At 41.7% G+C, this 22,537-nt stretch overlaps 1 non-coding gene across 1 annotated transcript; it reads left to right on the top strand.

The window, feature by feature from the left end:
* The first annotated feature begins 3,354 nt into the window (after positions 1–3,354).
* TRNAK-CUU (transfer RNA lysine (anticodon CUU)) lies at positions 3,355–3,441 on the top strand. The gene has a single exon. It is a non-coding gene; the product is annotated as a tRNA-Lys (tRNA).
* The last annotated feature ends 19,096 nt before the right edge of the window (positions 3,442–22,537 follow it).

Raw genomic sequence — 22,537 nt, 5'->3', positions numbered from 1 at the left:
TTCTTTATAGTTCAACTCTCACATCCATCACTATGAACACAGCTAGTGGAAGTGATGGAATTCCAGTTGAGCTATTTCAAATCCTAAATGATGGTGCTGTGAAAGTGCTGCACTCAATATGCCAGCAAATTTGTAAAACTCAGCAGTGGCTACAGGACTGGAAAAGGTCAGTTTTCATTCTAATCCCAAAGAAAGGCAATGCCAAGGAATGTTCAAACTACTGCACAATTGCACTCATCTCACACACTAGCAAAGTAATGCTCAAAATTCTCTAAGTGAGGCTTCAACAGTACATGAACTGGCAACTTCCAGATGTTCAAGCTGGATTTAGAAAAAGCAGAAGAACCAGAGATCAAATTACCAACATCTATTGGATCATAGAAAAAGCAAGAGAAATCCAAAAAATACATCTACTTCTGCTTCAGTGGCTACGCTAAAGCCTTTGACTGTGTGGATCACAACAAACTGTGGAAAATTCTGAAAGAGATGGGAATACCAGACCATCTTACCTGTCTCCTGAGAAATCTGTATGCAGGTCAAGAAGCAACAGTTAGAACTGGACATGGAAGAACAGACTGGTTCCAAATTGGCAAAGGAGTACGTCAAGGCTGTATATTGTCACCTTGCTTATTTAACTTATATGCAGAGTACATCATGCAAAATGCTGGGCTGGATGAAGCACAAGCTGGAATCAAGATTGCTGGGAGAAATATCAATAACCTCAGATATGCAGATGACACCACCCTTATGGCAGAAAGTGAAGAGGAGCTGAAGAACCTCTTGATGAAAGAGAAAGAGGAGAGTGAAAAAGCTGGCTTAAAACTCAACATTCAGAAAATGAAGATCATGGCATCCAGTTCCATCGCTCGTGGTAAATAGATGGAGAAACAATGGAAACAGTGACAGACTTTTTTTTTTTTTTGGTTCCAAAATCACTGTAGACTGTGACTGCAACCATGTAATTAAAAGACACTTGCTCCTTGGAAGAAAAGCTGTAACCAACCCAGACAGCCTATTAAAAAGGAGAGACATTACTTTGCTGACAAAGGTCCATTTAGTCAAAGCTATGGTTTTTCCAGTAACCCATAAAGAAAGCTGAGTGCTGAAGAATTGATGCTTTTGAACTGTGGTGTTGAAGATGACTTTTGAGAGTCCCTTGGACAGAAAGGAAATCCAACCAGACAGTCCTAAAGGAAATCAGTCCTGAGTGTTTACTGGAAGGACTGATACTGAAGCTCCAATATTTTGGCCCCCTAATGTGAAGAACTGACTCATTGGAAAAGACCCTGATGCTGGGAAAGATTGAAGGCAGGAGGAGAAAGGGATGACAGAGGATGAGATGGTTGGATGGCATCACCGACTCATGGACGTGAGTTTGAGCAAGCTCTGGAAGTTGGTGATGGACAGGGAAGCCTGGCGTGCTGCAGTCCTTTGGGTCAAAAAGAGTCAGACATGGCTGAGCAACTGAACTGAACTGAACTGAAACTGCTATAGTTTTAGCCGTCCCAGGTAGGAATGATACTTACTGACAGAAGTAGAGTGGGTGCTCCAAAGTATCTCTTTGTATCATCAGGGAAACCCGTTCTCCAAAACCAACCACCAGTCTCACCCTCACCTTAGCCAGAATTATGTCCATTAATTATTCCAGTCACTGGCCAGGAGAACGGACTGCTATTTTAGCTAAGTCCAATTATCTTCTACCCTGGAGACTGGAGATGGAGTCTGTCTTCCTGGAAACAAATTTCCACCCGAAGAAGGGTGGATGCCTTGATTAAAACAGAGATTCTGTCAAGGAAGGAAGAGACGACCAATAGCTTCAGTGTAAGAAAACAACCTTACTCTTGGGAAATAGAAAAATTAACATAATCTTGAGTGGGAAAAAGAGAATGCATTTTGAAAGACATCAGTAGTCTAATCCTGTTTATATAAATAGGATTTATATAAATACATTTTTATGTGAAAGGACATAATAGAGAAAGTGAAGTGAAGTGAAAGTCACTCAGTCGTGTCCGATTCTTTGTGACCCCTGTAATTCTCCAGGCCGGAATACTGGAGTGGGTAGCCCTTCCCTTCTCCAGGGGATCTTTCCAAATCAGGGATCGAACCCAGGTCTCCCACATTGTAGGTGGATTCTTTACCAACTGAGCCACAACAGAATGGAAGGCAAAAGGAGAAGCAGGCAGCAGAGGATGAGATGCTTAGGTAGCATCACCAACTCCACGGACACGAATCTGAGCAAACTCCAGGAGATAGCAGAGGACAGAGGAGCCTGGTGTGCTGCAGTGTATGTGGTTGCAAGGAGTCAGACATGACTGAGCGAGTGAACAACAAGACGTTGTTAATAAATCTGATATTTCTATCTAATAATACCTAATAATGCTCTAATAATCATAATAATCATTTCTGGTCTATCTCCCTCCACCAGAATGGGAGCTCCGTGACGAGAAGCACTCTTTCTTGATTACCTCTGTATTTCCAACACCCAGAAGGGTTCATTTTTTGGCTGACACCTGCATGCTGCCTACTCAGTGAAGCTTCTCCTGGCTGCCCCCATCCTCTCCAACTTCTCCATCAGGGAGCTCCCAAAGTACTGACTTGGCATGAATCCTATATTGCTTAGAAAAGCACTCTCCTAACAGAAGTGACATTATGAGATCCTGCATCTTGTCTCTCTGCCCCTTCCTCTCCCCTCCCTGCCTCCCACAGTACCTAGCACGGGGTCCTTGCACAAATACAGATGCTCAAAAGAGTCTCTGCTATTGATCTGACTAGCTGGCACTTTTATCCTCTCTCCAGTCCCCTTCTTGCTCCCTTGGGCTGGAAGTTTATCGTTAATTGTTCTCCTCCTGAGGTTAGTGTCATGATTAGCTCCAGCTGTTGCTTGGGTGTGAGACGAACTTCATTCTTGACAGCCTTCTAGTGAAAGGATACCCACGAGGGTTCACTTGTGAACTGAGTTCCCCTATTTCATGGCCAGTGTAAACACAGGCAAATATATAATTATCAAGCATTATTACCACTTGTAATTACTCCAGCTCCTCAGTCAACATTGGGAACTAAAGAAATGAGCATGAGGAGCAGAGTGTTTAAATTTTGCCCTCTTGCCCCTTAAAATATTTACTTTTCAATCATCACTCCAAATAATTTAATTACTTCTCGCTACCGAATTAGTGCAAGTATATGTGAATTTGTGCATGTATATTTACAGGCCATCGAGAGTAAAGCTTCATAACTTTCTAAATGTCTGCCTCTCACTGAATGTCCCATCAAATATTGCTAAGTATTCATTTCAAGGCACTGTTTCTAGACTGCTAAACACCACCATCAACAGTAATTGAAAAGCTCCCTGAGCTTGCCTGGCTAGCTCAGTTGGTAGAGCATGAGATTCTTAATCTCAGGGTTTGAGCCCTGAGCTCGTGGGTTCAAGCCCCAGGTTGGGCGCAGCTTTTGGCTTCCCTGATAGCTCAGTTGGTAAAGAATCCGCCTGCAATGCGGGAGACCTGGGTTCAATCCCTGGGTTGGGAAGATCCCCTGGAGAAGGGAAAGGCTACCCAATCCAGCGTTCTGGCCTAGAGAATTGGATAGTCCATGGGGTCACAAAGAGTTATGTCACCGAAGAATTTCCCCTGAGTTGATTCACTGAAGAGTTTCCTAGAAGTCCAGCACTGTGGAGAGCTCCATGCATAGACCAGTGGTTCCCAAAATAGAGCCCCAAAACTGATGGCATCAGAATGTCTTGGGATAATTTAGAAATGCTGGCTCCCTGGCTCACATCAGACTTGCTAAATGGGCATCCCGGAGGGTGGAGCCACTGAATACGAATTTTAACACACTCGCTGGGGTCAGTCTCAGTCACAATGTAAAGTCACTGATAGAACCACTTCCCTGCCTTATCCTTGTCCTGGGTGTCGCTCCGAATAATCAGCAGGGAAAGCTGTGAGAAATGAAAACATGGCTGCCTACAGGACACTCTTCAAATCTGCTTCTCCTGCAGTTATTAAAAGTGTTCTCAAGAAAATTAATAATGATATTCATGCCAGTTAGAATGACAGCCTGCTCCTACAAAAGGCCAAATTAACACGGTAGCTTAAAATAGATAGATTATCTCTCTCACACATAACAGTCTGGATGTAAGCTGGCAGGACCAGTGTGACGTCAGGGATCCTTCTATTTTTTGCTCTCCAAAATGCAACATGCAGTGTCTATCTCCTACCCCAAGATGGCTGCCCTAGCTCCTGCCACCACACTGATGTTTCCAGTCAATGAGACAAAAAGGAGAGTAGAGAACATATCTCTTCCCTATGAGGGCATGACCCTGAAGTTCTACACATCACTTACACTCAGATCTCTCTGGCGACTTATACCTGCAAAGGAAGCTGAGGAATATATTCCTTTCTTTCTTTTTCTGTGTTCAAAACAAATTCAGATCGATTACTAAAAGAAAGACAAAACAGATGTTGGATGACAAATAGCAGTCTTTGCCCTAGTACCTTCAGATTCGTAGCTGTATATGTGCCTCTGTGTGTGTGTGTATAAAACTCAATATTCCAGTATTTTTTTGACTAAAATTAAAGTTCAGTTGCTTTGCTGCAGTCATGGGGATTGGGATACTCAATTATATTTTATTTTAGATAAACAACAATAATTCTTTAACGTGTGCCCTAAATATTCTGGTTTAACATGGTGTCCTGTATTTTTATTTGCTACGTCTGACAACCCTATGTAGTCAGGGACCAGAAATGGAGATATTAGGAAACAAGCATGTGTTTTTTAACCTTAAAGTGTAGAAAGTGGGTCTTTTTAGCAGTTCTATGCCAAGAAGCCAGTTCCTTTCCCTCCTACACAAGAGGGTTTCAGCAGTGAAATAAAAAGTCCCTCCCATGGAGAAGAGAGTAAGGAGTTGAAAATGAACCATGGAGCAGTGTAGACCCAGTGTAGACGCGGTACAAGCTGTCAGTGCCAACCAGGGTGAGCAGAGAGGCCAGTTGGCAGGAGCTGAAAAAGAGCACCTGTGGCCTGGAGAAAAAGACTGAAATCAGGGAAACCAGCACACTTTGCAGAGAAGGTGCAGTCTCCAAGGAAAAGAAATGGGTTGCAGAAATGCAGGAGCACAAGCAACCAAGCAAGCAAGCCATGGAGATCTGCAGCCAAGCAGAGATCCCATGACAGAGTAGCCAGAAGGGCTTCTGCAACTTTCCTGGTGAACCAAGTTTTCCCATAATTTTAAAAGTTTACCAAGTGGAGGACTTCCCTGGTGGCTCAGACAGTAAAGAATTTGCCTGAAATGTAGGAGACCTGGGTTCGATCCCTGGGTCGGGAAGATCCCCTGGAGTAGGGAATGACTACCCACTCCAGTACCTTTGCCTGGAAAATTCCATGAACAGAGGAGCCTGGCAGACTACAGTCCATGGGGTTCCAAAGAGTCAGACATGACTGAGCGACTAACACTTTCACTACTGTCAAAAAGTTTACAAATCCCTGGAAGTGCATGGACCTCTAAATGAACAGTCTGGATCAAACTCCAAGTTGCAGGATTGGTCCATCCAGCCCTACAGAGGAGGCACAAGCCGGCTGAGGCAATAGCTAAGCCATCCTGGGCCAGCCACTTACAACTCATGTCAGTCTTGCCTTATATCTTCCTCCTTCCTCCCCCAGGTGAGTCTGACCCACATGCTCTGGGACTTCCTCAGCCCTCTCTGACCTGGATATTGATGGCCTCCTCCCAGAGCCTCACTCTGGAACTCTTGACCACTCCCCAAAGCTACTTCACAGTCCCAGCCACGGTTACTACCATGGTTAGTTACCCATTCAATTAACAAGATCCTGTGTATGAGGAACCAGCTGAGGGGCTTTGAGTCTCAGAGTAACCTGCCAATCATTTGGAATTCTGCCTGAGACTGAGAACCTCAACCTGAATCTATGTGGGACCAGCCCCCTTCTGTAAGGGCTAGACTCAGTTCCCTAGTGTCCCAACCTGCTCCAAGGGATCCTGTTACCTGTAGACTGATTTCATAATGTAACTGCTTCCTCTGAATTGCATGGCCAGCTGGACTCCCCTCATTCCTTGCTCCATGATCTTGTCCCTGTCCGTATGGATGGTCTTCAGAGTCAGGCCCAAGATTGCTGCATCAAACAGTGGTTCTCAGTCAATGGGAACATTATCAGAACCACTCTTGGGGCTATTTCAAAATCCTTGTGGTTAGGCCTCACCCAAACCTACTGGATTTCTTATGGGAGGGTCCAAGGATGTGTGTATTTTTGGAAAGTTCTATAGATGATTCTGATGTACTACCTAGATGAAAAACTTCTGCTCAAGACACTGTGCTTTGAACTTAGGGATGGTTTCTGTGACCAGCTTAGTTTCCACACAGACATCAGCCTTTTCCCCCTTTCCCCTGCCACTGTGGGACTACAGTGCCAATGTGCCTTGCCCCTGAGTCTTCCAGAGTTGTGATAGTGGAGGGAGAGGGGGCATTAGGGGGAAAGATCCAAAACTGAATTTATACCTGCCTAGAATGTTATGCGTAACTTAGCTTTTGTTAAGTTTAGGTGATTTCCCATGGTGAGAGCAATTTATTCTCAAAAATGCCCTTTAAAAGCCTGAAGTCCCAACTGAAGTACTATAGACAGAAACAGTTGGTAGTGGCTGTAAGTGATCTGAATCCTACTGACCACTGGTGCCCAGGGACTCCCCACTATTCTCCACATCACCTGTCTCTCCTGAGGCTCATCTGAGCACTGGGGGTGGGAGGAGCAGAGAATTAAGTGGCTAGGGTCATAGCATACAGCTGTTACATCTATATAGCTACATCTATGTGTATATTAATATATGTTACAACATGCAAAAATATTGACAATAGATTTCTTTGCCACACAGTTAGTGTCTGACTCTTTGCGACCCCAAGAATCGCAGCACACCAGGCCTCCCTGTCCATCACCAACTCCTGGAGTTCACCCAAACTCATGTGCATTGAGTTGGTGATGCCATCCAGCCAGTGATGCCATCCAGCCATCTCATCCTCTGTTGTCCCCTTCTCCTCCTGCCCCCAATCCCTCCCAGCATCAGGGTCCTTTCCAATGAGTCAACTCTTCACATGAGGTGGCCAAAGTATTCATACACACACACACACACACACATCACAAGAGAAAACAAAATGTGAAAGTCAAATTTCTTTTTATTTCCTCCCATCACCTCAAGACTTGCTCAGCACCCCTAGGCTTGGTGTACTCCCCAGACCCAATCTCATCTCCAATTCACACCCTTCTACTTGGCTGAGCCTCTGGGACTGTATATTGATGTGCCACCAACCCAGCCATTCAATATGATTCTGTCAGTCCTTGGCATGTTTAGTCAGCACACCACTGAGCATCAGGTTTAGTTATTTTCTTTGAAATTAACCAGATATTTTTCTGCTGGAGATACTGAATCAATATGGTATGGGGAAGCACAGCATGACCTTACTCTAAATGAAAGCACCCCAGTGCTCCGTCTGGCAGGAGTGAAGGCTACTTTTCTTCAGCCTCCTTCTGGTTCCCTTGTGCCCTTACCACTCAGCCTTTGTCTCTCCAAATTCATGTTACTTTCACCAAGAGTTTTCCCATTCCTACCATGCAACCTAGAGAATTAGAGACTTCCCTTTGAGACACATCCATCCATTCTCTCATTCATCTATTGAGTGCTTACCATATCCAAGGCATTGGCAACCCAAAGTTTATTAAGATCTAGAACCTGTGCTGGAGTGCAGTATTAGTGAGGGGTTTTAGTTGCAGACAACAGAATCCTCCATAATCAAAGCACAAAGCTATTTGCTAGAGAATATTTGGCAGATGACAGAATTTCCAGGATGATCAAGTTTGGATGCCATACATCCAGAAAAAAAATCTTATTACCCATACCACAGGACTATTCTAGAGGTACCCTCATTTCTGCACCCCCTGTGATGCTAGAGACTGAACACTAGGAATTCTGCCACTCAGAAGAACCAAATGCTTCTACCATCACAGTTTCCAGAACCATCTCCCCAAATGTGGCCTCCATCTGTGTTGCTCACTTCTACCTCCAGACATTAGGTGCCACTGAACTTGGTTGAATATTTATGCTTACTGCAAAAGTTTCAGGAAATGTAGCTGTAAGGCTATTTGTAGCCTTATAAGGCTATAAGGCTACAGGCTGCAAGGCTTAAATGTAGCTATCAGGCTATAAGGAGTGGGGGAATTCGAGGATGCAGAGAGAAGGTTGGAAGAGACTTTATGGCTGACAGAGTGTGAAGGTAAGTAGGTGTTCACCCAAAGGATAAGAAAAAGAAAATGTAGGAAGAGGGGATGTCTTGAGACAAGGCACTGGGGTGTGAATGAACAAGCATCCTTGGGGAAAAATGAGAATTTAGTGTCATTGGAGCAACGGTGAATATGCTGAAGATGAGGGAGGGGTGAACAAAGACAAATTAACTAAGAAATAAGAAGGCAGGCAGTGGCCAGACTGGGAAGGGTCTCTCGGTTTTTTTTTTTTTTTTTTACCGCTCTGGGTCTTCGTTGTTGCACGTGGGTTCTCTCTAGTTGCAGCAAGCCGTGGGTTTTCTCTAGTTGAGACTCGAGGGCTTCTCACTGCAGTGGCTTCTCTTGTTACAGAGCAGAGTCTCTAGGGTACACAGTTTCAGTAGTTGCAGCTCCTGGGCTCTAGAGCTCAGTAGCTGTGCCGCACAGGCTTATTTGCCCGGCAGCATGTGGAATCTTCCCAGACCAAGGATTGAACTCATTTCCCCTGCATTGGCAGGCAGATTCTTAACCACTGGATTACCAGGGAAGTCCCGGCAAGGGGCTTTTAGGCTCTTAGAAGCTGAGCCTTTTCCCAACTAGGGCCAGACTCAGGGGGTTTCTCCGGGTCTGACCAAAATCTGCAAATTGTCAATCAAACTCTGATACTCACTTCAACCTTGGCCCAATAAAGTAATGCCCTAGTAACATTCTCTCTACTGAAAGGTAAACAGACAACTTTCAACAGGGTAGGTTAGTTCCATAAAGAAAGAAGCATTTCCATCATATTTTCAGAACATTTCCGTTGTCCCAATATTCCACAGTATAAAAATAAGATAAGATCAAGATGATTTTTCTGTTCAACCACCTCGACCTTTCCCAGTTCCACAGTGCTTTCCCGAAGAGGGGCATGTCATGTCACTTGAAAGGTGGACCCAGCAGCTCCATCAAGGCAAGGTACTCATTGCTTCTCTAAAAGCCATGCTTAGAAGGGTCTTCTCCATCCATGGTCCTCTTCTCTGAGAACTATATGCCCTTCCCAACCACAGCCCCATATAATCCTGCCCCTTGGCCAGAAAGGATTGGATCCAAGCTGCACTTGGATTCATTCACTCTCCCATTCAACAAATATGTATTGAACCCTAACCCTGAACTAGACATTGTTCTAAGAGTCAGGGATATGGTGGATATGTTTTCTCCTGATAGGCCACTGCATCATTCTGGGTTCAGCTAGACACCTGTGCCCCTCCTCATATATTCTCTCTCTTCCTTTCAGCTGGTTTCATGGGTGTCTGTCCCTTGCAACAATCTTTTCTAATTTCAATAGCTAATTTCACATTTGCTATTTGTGATGGGGAAATGTCTCGTTTTCTTTTCTTGGTAAAGAACCTGAGAAATCTCTGCAAAGTTTTAACTAGGTAAATCTTCATTGACTGAGATCACATTTGATCCCCAAAAATCTTTGTTTTTGAGATTGGATCCATGTTACCTACTTTAAAAAAAAAAGTTATTTACTTTTTAATTGAAGGATAATTTCTTTACAGAATTGTGTTGATTTCTGCCAAACATCAACATGAATGAACCATACATATTACCCACTTTTTGACAACATAGAAAATACCAAGTAACATGTCAAAGCTTTCCACCAAATCATGATGATAAACCAAGACTTCTGCCTTTCATTTCTTTATAGTAATCATGTGACAAGTTCCCTCATCCCTTACACCTTACACACACACACAAAACCTCTAACAAACATCTGTGCAAGGAAGCAAAATTCCACTCCAATATTTTTTTCTGGGAAATCCCACGGACAGAAAAGCCTGGCAGACTTTCATGGGGGTCACAAAGAACCGGACATTACTGAGCAACTAACCAATAACAAAGAAAGCAAAATAGAAAGTCAGAAAAGTTGAGATATTGAAAGTGTAAGGTTTGCCATTCTCTGACATAAATCATAGCAGTATTTTCTTAGGTGAGTTTCCAAAGGCAAAAGAAATAAAAACAAAAAATAAATGTGCTGTGTGCTCAGTCATGTCTGCCTCTTTGGACCCCATGAACTGTAGCCCCCAGGCTCCTCTGTCCATGGAATTTTTTCAGGAAAGAATACTGAAGTGGGTTGCCATTTTCTCCTCCAGAGGATCTTCCTGACTCAGGGATCAAAACTGCATCTCCTGTGTCTCATGTGTTGACAGGTGGATTCTTTACCACTGTGCCACCTGGGACCTAATCAAACTTAGAAACTTTCTCATAGCAAAAGAAACCATAAACAAAATGAAAAGACACCATGGGCCCAGGTTCAATCCCTGGCTGAAGACCTAAGATCCCATAAGCTGCTCAGTGTGGCCAAAAAAAAAAAAAAAAAAAAGAGAGAGAGAGAGAGAAGAAAGAAAGATAACCTACAGACTGGGAGAAAATGTTTGTAATGAGACCAACAAGGACTTAATTTCCAAAATTGTCAAGAGCTCATGCAACCCAACAACAAAAAAACAAACAAGCCAATCAAAAAATGGGCAGAAGAGGGTGGGACGAATTGAGAGAATAGCATTGAAATATACAAACTGCCATGTATAAAATAGACAGCTAGTGGGAAGATGCTGCATAGCATAGGGAGCTCACCCTGGTGCTCTGTGATAACCTAGAAGGGTGGCATGGGGTGGGGTAGGGGGAAGGTTCAGGAGGGAAAAAATACGTATACTTATGGCTGACTCATGTTGTAAGGCAGAAACCAACACAATATTGTAAACAAAAATTTTTTTCCTCCAAGTAAAAATAAATGTAAAAACATTTTTTTAGAAGAACTAAATAAGCATTTCTCCAAAGAAGACATACAGATGGCCAACAGGCACATGAAAAGATGCACAATTATTAAAGAAATGCAAATCAAAACTACAAGGAGGTACCACCTCATAGTGGTCAGAATGGCCATCTTCAAAAAGTCTGCAAACAATAGGGTTTCCCTGGTGACTCAGTGGTAAAGAATCTTCCTGCCAGTGCAGGAGACATGGGTTCGATCCCTGGTCTGAGAAGATCCCGTGTGCCACAACTGCTGAGCCTGCACTCTAGAGCCTGGGAACTGCAACTACTGAGTCCTCCTGCTGTAACTACTAAAGCCTGTGTGCCTAGAGCATGTGCTACAAGGCAAAAGAAGCCACAGCAATGAGAATTCTGTGCACTGCAGTGAGGAGTAGCCCCCCACACTGCAACTAGAGAAAGCCCTCTCGCAACAACGAAGACCCAGCACAGCCAGACGTAACTAACTAAATTTATTATTTTTTAAAGTCTACAAACAATTAATGCTGGGAAGGATATGGAAAAAAGGGAACCCTCCTACACTGTTGGTGGGATTGTAAATTGGTATAGTCACCATGGAAAACTGTTGGAGGTTCCTTAAAAACTGAAAACAGAGTTACTGTATGATCCAGCAATCCCATTACTGAGCATATATCTGGAAAAGATGAAAATTCTAATTCAAAAGATACCTGTATCCAAATGTTCACAGAAGCATTTTATAATAGCCAAGACATGGACAGGACTTCCCTTGGTGGTCCAGTGGCTAAGACTTCAAGCTCCCAATGCAGACCACTGAGGCTCCCTCCATGGTCAGGGAACTAGATCCCACATGCCCCAACTAAGTTTGCATGCTGCAATGAAGATCTTGCGCTGCCAAATAAATAAACTTTTTTTTTTAATAGCCAATACAAGGAGATCAGTCCTGGGTGTTCATTGGAAGGACTGATGTTGAAGCTGAAACTCCAATATTTTGGCCAACTGATACAAAGAGCTGACTCATTTGAAAAGACTGTGATGCTGGGAAAGATTGAAGGTAGGAGGAGAAGGGGATGACAGAGGATGAGATGCTGGCATCACCAACTTGATGGACATGGGTTTGGGTAGATTCTGGGAGTTGATGATGGACAGGGAGGCCTGGTGTGCTGTGATTCGTGGGGTCGCAAAGAGTCAGACGTGACTGAGTGACTGAACTGAACTGAACTGAACAAGGAAGCAATCTAAGTGTCCATCAACAGTTAGGATAAAGATGGATAAAGAAGTGATATAGATATAGATATATGGAATGTTACTCAGTCATAAAAAAGAATGAAATAATGCCATTTGCAGCAACATGGGTGGACCTAGAGATTATCATACTAAGTAGAGTCAGACACAGAAACACAAATACGACATCATTTATATAGAGAATCTAAAAAATGGTACAAATGAACTTATTTACAAAACAGAAAGAGACTCACAAACATAGAAAACAAACTTATAGTTTCCAAAGAGGAAGGAGGGGAGGGAAAAATTAGAAGTATGAAATTAACAGATGTACAATACCATATATAAAATAGGTAAACAACAAGGACTTAGAGTATAGCACAGGGAACTATATTCAACATCTTGTAATAAACAATAATGGAAAAGAATCAAAAAAGGAGAACATAGGTATATACATATATACATATAAACAAATCACTTTGCTGTAAAACTGAAACTAACACAATATTGTAAATCAGCTCCACTTCAAGTTTTTTAAAAAGGGGAAAGTTTGTCAAATAAACCTAAGCTTAAATAACTCCTCCTCTGGTGGTCTTGGGAAATTTCAAAGCTATACAGTAACTATTTCACAGGAGTATTGTGAGAATTAAATGTGTGTAAAGACCCTAGGGCATAAAATGTGCTCAGTAAATGGTAATCACTAAACAAGTATCATTATTTACTATTTTGATTTTGATTTGTGAGCCACAGTGGGTATATATATAAATATAGATCGGTTTACATAATACACAGATATATCTAATATGCATAATACACATATATATTTGTGTAGACCTGAAGGGAAAAAAAAAGGCACGAGGTGTGAAATGAGTTAAACACCCAAATCCACCTCCTTTTAGCTCCTAGTTAAAAAGAGGAAAGATCAGATTCCAATAAGCCACTGATTTGAAGCAGGCGCACACATTCCTATGATTCTTCCTTTGGGCTGCTTTCACGTGCTATGTAAACGGAATGCATGACCTTAACCATTAGTTCTTTTTCTAAACCACATCCTCTCCCCTGGGCAGGTATCTGAACAGGTGGGAGGTTTCTCTGCACTACTGAGACAATCAACTGCCCTTTGTTTTCCCCCAGAAGTATTTCCTCCAGGAAGTGGTAAGCCCGGGTGCACAGGTGAATCAGGAAGTGAGGTCAACCTTGACTACACTGAATTTAAATATATATAATAATATAATTGGTAGTTTATAGAACAAATGTACCCACATGCATGCATTACTGAGCTCCTTTTTCACACTGTAGTTCCCTCTTACTGAGCTCCTTTTTCACACTGTAGTTCCCTCTTCTTCCAAGAGGGTGTCAATTTCCAAAGGGACTGCATTTCCTGTTTTTCAACTTTTGCAGCATTACTTGAAGGTTTCATATAGTGCAGGTGATATTACAGTTACCAGTGTTTGCAATGACAGGGCCATCAGCACTGCATGCGGCAGTGAATGGGCTCATTGAAACAGCCTGATGCAGAAAGAGAAACTGGATGTGAAACTACATATTTAGAATTTCAAAATATATCCTGAAGCAGTGGTTCTTAAACATGGTTGCGTATCACAACTGTCTTAGGGACTTAAACAAACTGGTGCCTCGGCACCAACTCAGGTGATAAAATTGTGATTCCGGGGGCGGGGTCTTGGTATCAGGTGATCTGTGTGTAGAGGGATTGAGAACCAGTGCGGCCATGACAAGGGTGTGGCTGCTGAAAATACTGTCTGCAATGAAGACCTGAGAATAAGCATTCCCTCTACCCCACTAGGTATCCGTAGACAAACACTAGAAGGGGACATGAGCAAAAGAAAAGAGCTAGATTTATTAGAGTGAGAATTCTGTTATATCTAAACCCGTTTTTAAAAACAGTTTCAGTGTGTTAACATTAGGAGACACTGTTAAAAGAGACATGGAAATTCACTATACTACCTTATCAACTTTCCATTAAATTCAAAATTTTCCAAATTTAATAGTGTATTTTAAAAACATCTTAGTGACTTAGAAAGAGAAAGACAAATACCATGATATCATTTACATGTTGCATCAAAATATGATACGAATCACCAATATCTATGAAACAAAAACAGACTCTCAGACATACAGAACAGACTTGTGGTTGCCAAGAGTGTGGCTGGGAGGGGCGGGCAGGATTGGGAGTCTGGGATTAGCAGAGGCAAACATTATATATAAGATGGATGAAGAATAAGCCCTGTACAGCACTGTCCCTGCTGTACAGCACAAGGAATTCCATTTAATATCCCCTGACAAACCATAATGGCAAAGAATACGAAAAAAGAATACACATACACACACATATATAATTGAATCTTTTTGCTGTACAAAAGAAATTAACACAATATTGTAAATCAACCGTACTTCAATAACATTTAAAAATATTTTAATGACTTAAGATTTCTAGGGATATGTTCCACACCTAATACCACCATTCTAGGCTGACTACTATAGTTTTTATCCTGTGGTTATAATTGGATTCATCATACCACAATGAGATAACTTTTTTCCATTAGCCTGACTCTGGGTGATACGTAACATTAACAATAGTTATTGGCATTAACTAACTGTATGCTAGGTTCTGTGCTAAACACATACACGCATTATCTCTTTAAATCCTAACTGGTATTTTCTACATAGGTACCATCACCTTTTGCATTTCATAGATGAGGAAACTGATGATCAGAGAGGTAAAATTATTTACCTAACATCATACAGCTAGTCAATAACAGAGGTGAATCTCCAACCTAGACCTAGCTAATTACAAAGGCTGGTTTAAACTTCTGTAAATCATCTCCAAGTCCATGGATTGTTTTTTGCTCCAATGACTGAATATGCAAAATAAGAGAATATTTTTTTGTGCGTATCCAATGTGCAGCAAATGGCAGAAAGTGAAGAGGAACTAAAGAGCCTCTTGATGAGGGTGAAGGAGGAGAGTGAAAGAGCCGGTTTAAAACTAAATATTAAAAAACTAAGATCATGGCATCTGGCCCCATTACTGCATGGCAAACAGAAGAGGAAAAGGTGGAAGTAGTGATTGATGCCTTCAAACTGTGGTACTGGAGAAGACTCCTAAAAGTCCCTTGGACAGCAAGGAGATCAAACCAGTCGATCTTAAAGGAGATCAACCCTGAATATTCACTGGAAGGACTCGAGCTGTAGCTGAAGCTCCAGTATTTTGGTCATCTGATGAGATCAGACGACTCATTGGAAAAGTCCCTGATGCTGGGAAAGATTGAGGGCAGAAGGAGAAAAGGTGTCAGAGGATGAGATGGCTGGACGGTATCACCGATGCAATGAACATGAACTTGGGCAAACTCCAGGAGATGGTGAGGGACAGGGAGGCCTGGCGTGCTGCAGTTCATGCAGTTGCAAAGAGTTGAATACAACTGAGCAACTGAACAACAACAAATGCGCAGTGCCAGCTCTGATCAGAACCAGGAAACCTAGGCTGTTGTACGCTTACTCCTTCCTGCTTACTCTCCTCCCCTAACTTTCAGCAGTCTTTCTCTTCACATGGTTCCTGCTAGCTGCTAATTTCCTATTCCTAAATTACCTGAAAGATTGTATTAATTTACTCTGAAGTATGAATGATAAAACCAGTCAATCCTAAAGGAAATCGGTCCTGAATATTCATTGGAAGGACTGATGCTGAAGCTGAAGCCCCGATACTTTGGCCACCCGATGCAAAGAACTGACTCATTGGAAAAGACCCTGATGCTGGGAAAGATTGAAGGCAGGAAGAGAAGGGAATGACAAAGGATGAGACGGTTGGATGGCATCACTGACTCAATGGACATGAGTTTGAGCAAACTCCGGGAGACAGTGAAGAATAGGGAAGCCTGGCGTGCTGCAGTCCATGGGGTCACAGTCAGACGTGACTTAGCAACTGAAAAACGACAACAAATGAATGATAATAACATCTTCACATGTCGGAACTTAGAGGAATAAATCCATTTTAGAAATATTTATTTCTTTATTTATTTGGCTGCACTTGGTCTTAGTTGCAGCACTCAGGATCTCTGGTCTCTGTTGAAGCAGGCAGGATCTTTCAGTTGCAGCATTCAAATGATGCCTTGTGGCCTGTGAGATCCAGTTCCCTGACCAGGGATCTAACCTGGGTGCCCTGCAGTGGGAGTGCAGACTCTCAGACCCTGGACCTTCAGAGAATTTCCTGGAATAAATCTATTCTTAAAAGACTATCTAAAGGGAGTAATGTTTATCCAAAAACACAAAAACGGTGGAATTGAGTTAGTGTTGCACCACAATGGGAAAGATATTTGAGAAAGAAAACTATTAATAAAAATCAGAAAAGCAAACTATTAATAAAAATCATTCACTGCATGTGAATTGGTGTGCACAAGGCATTATAACTGACATCAAGAAGGGCTAAGAACCCAATGAGGATTTACTGTAAAGCATAGGGAATTATGGGCTTCCTTTGGCTCAGACGGTAAAGCATCTGTTTACAATGCGGGAGACATGGGTTTGACCCCTAGGTCAGGAAGATCCCCTGGAGAAGGAAATGGCAATCCACTCCAGTACTATTGCCTGGAAATCCTCACTCCAGTACTATTGCCTGGAAATCCTATGGACAGAGGAGCTTGGTGGGCTACAGTCCAGGGGCTCGCAAAGAGTCGGACACGACTGAGCGACTTCACTTTCCTTTCCTTTTCCTTAATGGCTTAGCTGGTAAAGAATCCGCCTGCAATGCGGGAGACCTGGGTTTGATCCCTGGCTTGGGAAGATCCCCTGGAGAAGAGAAAGGCTACCCATTCCAGTATTCTGGCCTGGGGAATTCCATGGACTGTATAGTCCATGGGGTCACAAAGAGTCAGACATGACTGAGCAACCTTCAAAAAAAAATAAGAAATTATGCCCAACATCTTGTAATAACCTATAATGGAATATAATCTGCAAAAAACCCTGAATCACTGTGGTGTACATGTAAAACTAACACATATTGTAAATCAACAATAATTCAATTTGTAAAAATGAGGGGGGTGCGGGAAGGAGAGCTAAGAACCAAGAAATAAGTTTTGTCACTTCCTTCCTTCAGAAATGTACCATTTGGTCAGAAATATGAAGCACTCACAAAATCATATCACAGTGATATAGCAGCCCATCACATGGTTTTTAGCGTTGTCAAAGGAGACACAGAGGCGTTGAAATAATAGGCCGATTCGCAGGTCCAAAAACCAGCCTGGAAACAAAGATTTGTACTGAAAACAACTGGGGGTGATGGTATGCCTCATTTGTAATCAACTCGAATTTTAATAGCATTGTTTCTAAGCCTTTTTATCACTCCTGATCTTGTTTTCTCATTGTTGTTACAGGAGACCTTTTTGTGTGCAAAGCACTTTGCTCACACTATTTCACTTTTTTGGCCAACATTCCTCTAAGATAGGTATTTCATTCATTCATTTTGAATGAGGAAACAGGCTGAGAGGGTAAGTGACTTGACTGAGGTTTTACAGCTAAAAAGCTGTGGCTCCAAACTTCAAATATTGCCTTCTTAATTCTTCTCATCACCTCTGGGCTCCTATGGGTGTGTATGTCTCTTGGCATTGGTCCAATTGGGAGACAGAAACCACACTAGTAATTTGAACAGGGACGATCTAATATAAAAACATTATTGGCTAGTTACAGAAGATTAAGTACTGAGACATGTAATTGTAGGTGATGGTCATTGCCTTTTAAGAATTCCTGGTGTATTTTCTATTTCAAGCCAGACTGTTAACTCTCATATTCCCTGCCAATGCCAAGCACAGGGCTGGGCATACAATAACTCAAGCATTCTGATACAAGTTCAACTCCTTACTTTGCTCCTTACTAGCTGGATGACCTTGAGAAATTAATATCACCTCCCTCCCTCTGAGAGTTGTGGAAAGAATAAAGTGAATTAATAAACGCAACTGACTCGGCTAAATAAGCAGTGGCTACTATTACTATCATTATTATCTTCATCATCATGATTAAGATTCCCTAGTCTTTATCTTCTGAAATGCTGCCTAGTATAATAACTGGGACAATATTTGAAAATCAAGAAGACATTCTTTGACCTCATTTGCAGGCTGATCTTGTCCTTTGGTCTGCAGTAAGGAACTACCATATGGTACTCAGCCCTATTTTGAGCATTGGCGCTTTTTTTTCTTAACTGAACTCAGTATCAGGTTTACATCCACCATTCCCCATCAAAAATCTCTCAAACACAAGCCAACTGAAAGTTGGCCTTCTTTAATCCAAGAGTGATATTTCTGTGCCTGGTTAACTTTTCTTTAGCTTTCAACATGAGCCAATTGGCTGTAATCACAGGATGTTACAAAAAACGATTGGGCAGATTCTGGGTAGCAATAGAGATAATTGCCAAGGAGAAACTAGGAAAAAAACAAATGAATCTTCCAACTCAGGGAGAAATAAATGGCTTCATTATGGGGTCAGGAGGGATGATCCTAAAATTCCCTGTCCGAGAGAAAATGCATAATGGTAGTTTGAGAGTTGAAGAATTTGGCAGCAGCAACATCCATAGATGAAAACAGCTTTTAAGAGCCAACCTCAGGGGATTGCATTTCTATAAAAGGAATGAGATGTTTTTCTTTATGCTGCAGAAAATGTGGAATCAGAGCCGACTGGAAACACAGCTAGCTGTCATTATCTGCAAAAGACGAATGATGTTCTCCTATATCAGAGTGATAGGCAAATATCTCTCCAAATTTTCCGAAATTCATCTGGACAGGTCTCAGGAAGCAGGGGAAAACAACTTTCACATAAAACCTTGTTGAAAATGAGTTTTTCTGGAATTTTCCTCATAATACTGTATCTAAGGAGAGCATTTACATTTGAGCCCCATTTCCCCTCCTTCCAATTGCACCCAGACCAATAGTGCAGGCTTCTGTTTGCCCTGACTGGCATTTTAAGCTGACGATGTGCGTGGTCTCACACCACAGGGCACTGCAAAATTATTCAGAGAACATCCCCAGGACTGCCAAGCAGCAAGCAGACCACAGGCTTCAGTTTTGAGTAGAGGTCCCAAGGCTTCCCCTGCCCCTCCCTTAGGACTGACTGTGAACATTCAATAAATCCTGGTAATGAGGATTCAAAAGAAAGCCTCAGAGAGAAATATCATAAATACTACAGGATGTATTCTCTCTTTACAGTGAAATGATTTTCTCATCCACTGACTTGCTTTAGAACTACTCTAAGTTCTCAGAAATATTCAGTGTTACATTTTCCTTCAGTAACTTCTTACATCCTTAAGTGTTTAAATGTCTGCTTTGTGCAAGCAGAGAAAGCAAGGACTCAGAAATGAGTTGAATGGCTCCAAGCTCCATTAGTCTTGTGGAGAGGGGAATCTGAGCACCCCATGAATCCTAGCAGAGGTGTTAGTCTCCTTCTGCTCTCTGTTTCCCAAGGTAGCCCATTCAAGGAGTTAGCCAGCCAGGGACTGGCATTCAGGGACCTCCCTGGCAACCTCCCTGGAAATGGTAACTCCATAATGGGAAGGAATCTGAAACCAGGGGCCACAAGCAAAGGCTATGTGAACTCATGGCATTGGGTGAGATACTGGCTTTTAGAACCCAGAATTATTGCCAGGCCCCTGGGACTCAGTTAACCCCTAAGCTGTAGTTTATTTATTAATGTGGAGTACTAAATATTCACATTTTATATAAGGCATGTGCCTTACCAGCATCTTGAGTTCATCTTTGATAAAGGCCTTCAATAAATACAAGTTCCTTTGTACATTTGAAAGTACTTGAAGACTAGTTTATAAACACTGAACATGTAGGTGTACATAATTACTACAGTTTGGTTACACCATTCACTCTATCCACCAAACTTTATTTTTAATAAGGGTTGTATCTGATTGGAATTGCTTAAATCTTGTCATTATTAATCTGACAAGCAACTTCAGATATCAGGCTTAATTCAAATGAAATTGGTACCTTTATTAAGTATTCTATCCAACATTAATTTACTGAATATAAGGTCAAGAATATATACCATTGGAATATGTATGTGTATCTTTAATAGTATGATTGAAAAGCATTGTAGTCCAAATCACAACATTTAGATTTTAAAATCCACTACAAGGATGAGAAAATCCATTTATTGTACTGAACTCCAATTACTGTACAGAATACAAACACCTTTTTAGTAACCAAAGACTGTGCACTCTTGGAGAAGGTAAATTGCAGCCCACTTCCAACTCAGGTAATTACTTACATTCTCTGCTGGCTGAAATCTGCTCCCAAGTTCTGAACCCCACACAAGGCTCTTCCTGCTCTGGCTTTGAACCTCTGGACTCTGGGGTCCATTGGCCCATCATTTCTACTTTCTCCAAACAACCCCATCTCCAGTCCCCCTGGACAGAATGATTTTATGATGGGGTTTGACTATCCATGTGTCTGTCATCCAGAGCTGAAAGCATCTTTCTAAGAGGCCTCTATTAGATCATAACTTATTAGCGGTCTATCTGAGATTCAAGCCTGGATGACTTCTAATTTTTTGATGCTTAATGTAAAGAAAATAAAATTGCTTTTGATTGATCCTGCTGAACTTTGCAATGCATGTACTCCTTTTATTGTTCTTGGGTCATTGGAGGCTGGCGGCACAAGACTCTATCCAGGGGAGCCAGTGCAGTGGAAAGACTGGGCAAGGGGCCACATTCTCGCCTTTGGCTACCAGCTCTGTTATTATCTGGTTAACTTTATCCAAGTTACTTAGAGCCTCTGAGTCTCAGTTTCCTTATCTTTCAAAATGTGCGTACACATGCTAATGTTATAAAGAGCAAATGAAATGATATATGTCACCTCTCATATGTATATGTACGGAGGTATTATGGTTATTTGTGAAATACAGAACCATTCCTTTAAAGATAAATGATATATACATCCTGTATCACACTCACCAACAGGGTACTAATTTGTTGACATTTCAGAGAAGGTTATAAACTATAAAGGAGAAGTTTGCACCAATTGTCTTATAAAAAGTATATTAATAGAACCATGGTGAAATATTTAACAACAAGTACAAGTTCTTAAGAAAATGCAAAGCAATGTTCCTTTTTCCAAATTTTCGTCTATGTTAAATTATCAGTACAGGCTAATCTGGTTTCCTATAGATGTATGAGCCTGAAAGAAGCACAGTTATATTTTCATTGACAAACAATTTCACCCCCTCTATAAATCAACATCATTTCCTCCTGGCCCCCTCCAGGATTCAGCAGCTGTCATAAGGTTGCCAGGTAGAATAATGATTCAGGATCCACAGACCACACTGTCTTATTGAACTGCTCCCAAGCTCACTTGCTCCGGGACCAATAAATCATTGCTTTACAAGTCATCTGGAACGCAGGGTGCAGCCCAGAGTCAAGAGTCAAGGTTCCACAATCCTGTTAGGAGGTATTTGTTATGAAAAGATTTCTTTTTAAAGAAAAAATTTTTAGTCACAGAATAACCTTGCTCCTGATCCCTTGAATCACTTCCTATCTGCCTGTTTCTCATCCCCTGAATATCTAACAATACCAATTCAGTGTTCAGACAACACTGTGGTTTGCTTCTCTTGATTTTGAAGCTCTTCCAGAGCCCCTGTTGTTTTTTAAAACGTCAGACTCAGGATTCTTTCTGGGGTGGCTTCCACCTCATTCTATCCCACTTCCCATGGAGATTACACACTCAGTAAAGAGTCGGCCTGTTCTCGGTGTCCCTAGCAGATGGAGACAAAGTTATTCCCCACTTTTGTTCCAAGAAACAAGGCAATATTGTGTTGCCAAGTTTTTGCTTTTTTGTATTGAGCAGTTGGAATAATAATAATAATACCAATCTCTCCTCTTTGAAGGAGCTTTACCATTTATATAGTTTCTGCTTCCCATTCTCTCCCCATCTTTGCCTCTCTTGAGAGAATTGACTGTGAAATGTGCTTCATGCTGCCAGAGAGAAAATAAGTAAAGGATAAGGGTTTTGTCTTTTAAGCAGCATCTAAGACTCCAGGAGTTATAACATTTGCTGATGAAACTGATAGCTAAAAAGCTTCTCTATGTCTTATTAATTTCTGCCTAAAAGTATTTAATCATCCCATTTTGTGGATAGCACCTCTTCTGGTTCTTTTAACTCTCCTGTCTTAAGTTTCTTAAGAAATATCTGGGCTTAAAATTGAGACCTTTTCTTATAAATTAAGGATTGTGGTTTGACTTCAAAATTAAGGCTTAAAAAGGGGGGAAAAAACATAACACTCAAAATAC

The sequence above is a fragment of the Capricornis sumatraensis genome, chromosome 16, assembly GCF_032405125.1.
Source record: "Capricornis sumatraensis isolate serow.1 chromosome 16, serow.2, whole genome shotgun sequence".
In the NCBI taxonomy this organism is placed as follows: Eukaryota; Metazoa; Chordata; class Mammalia; order Artiodactyla; family Bovidae; genus Capricornis; species Capricornis sumatraensis.
The sequence above is the reverse complement of the archived record's forward strand: the minus strand, read 5'-3'. Positions and strand labels throughout refer to the sequence as shown.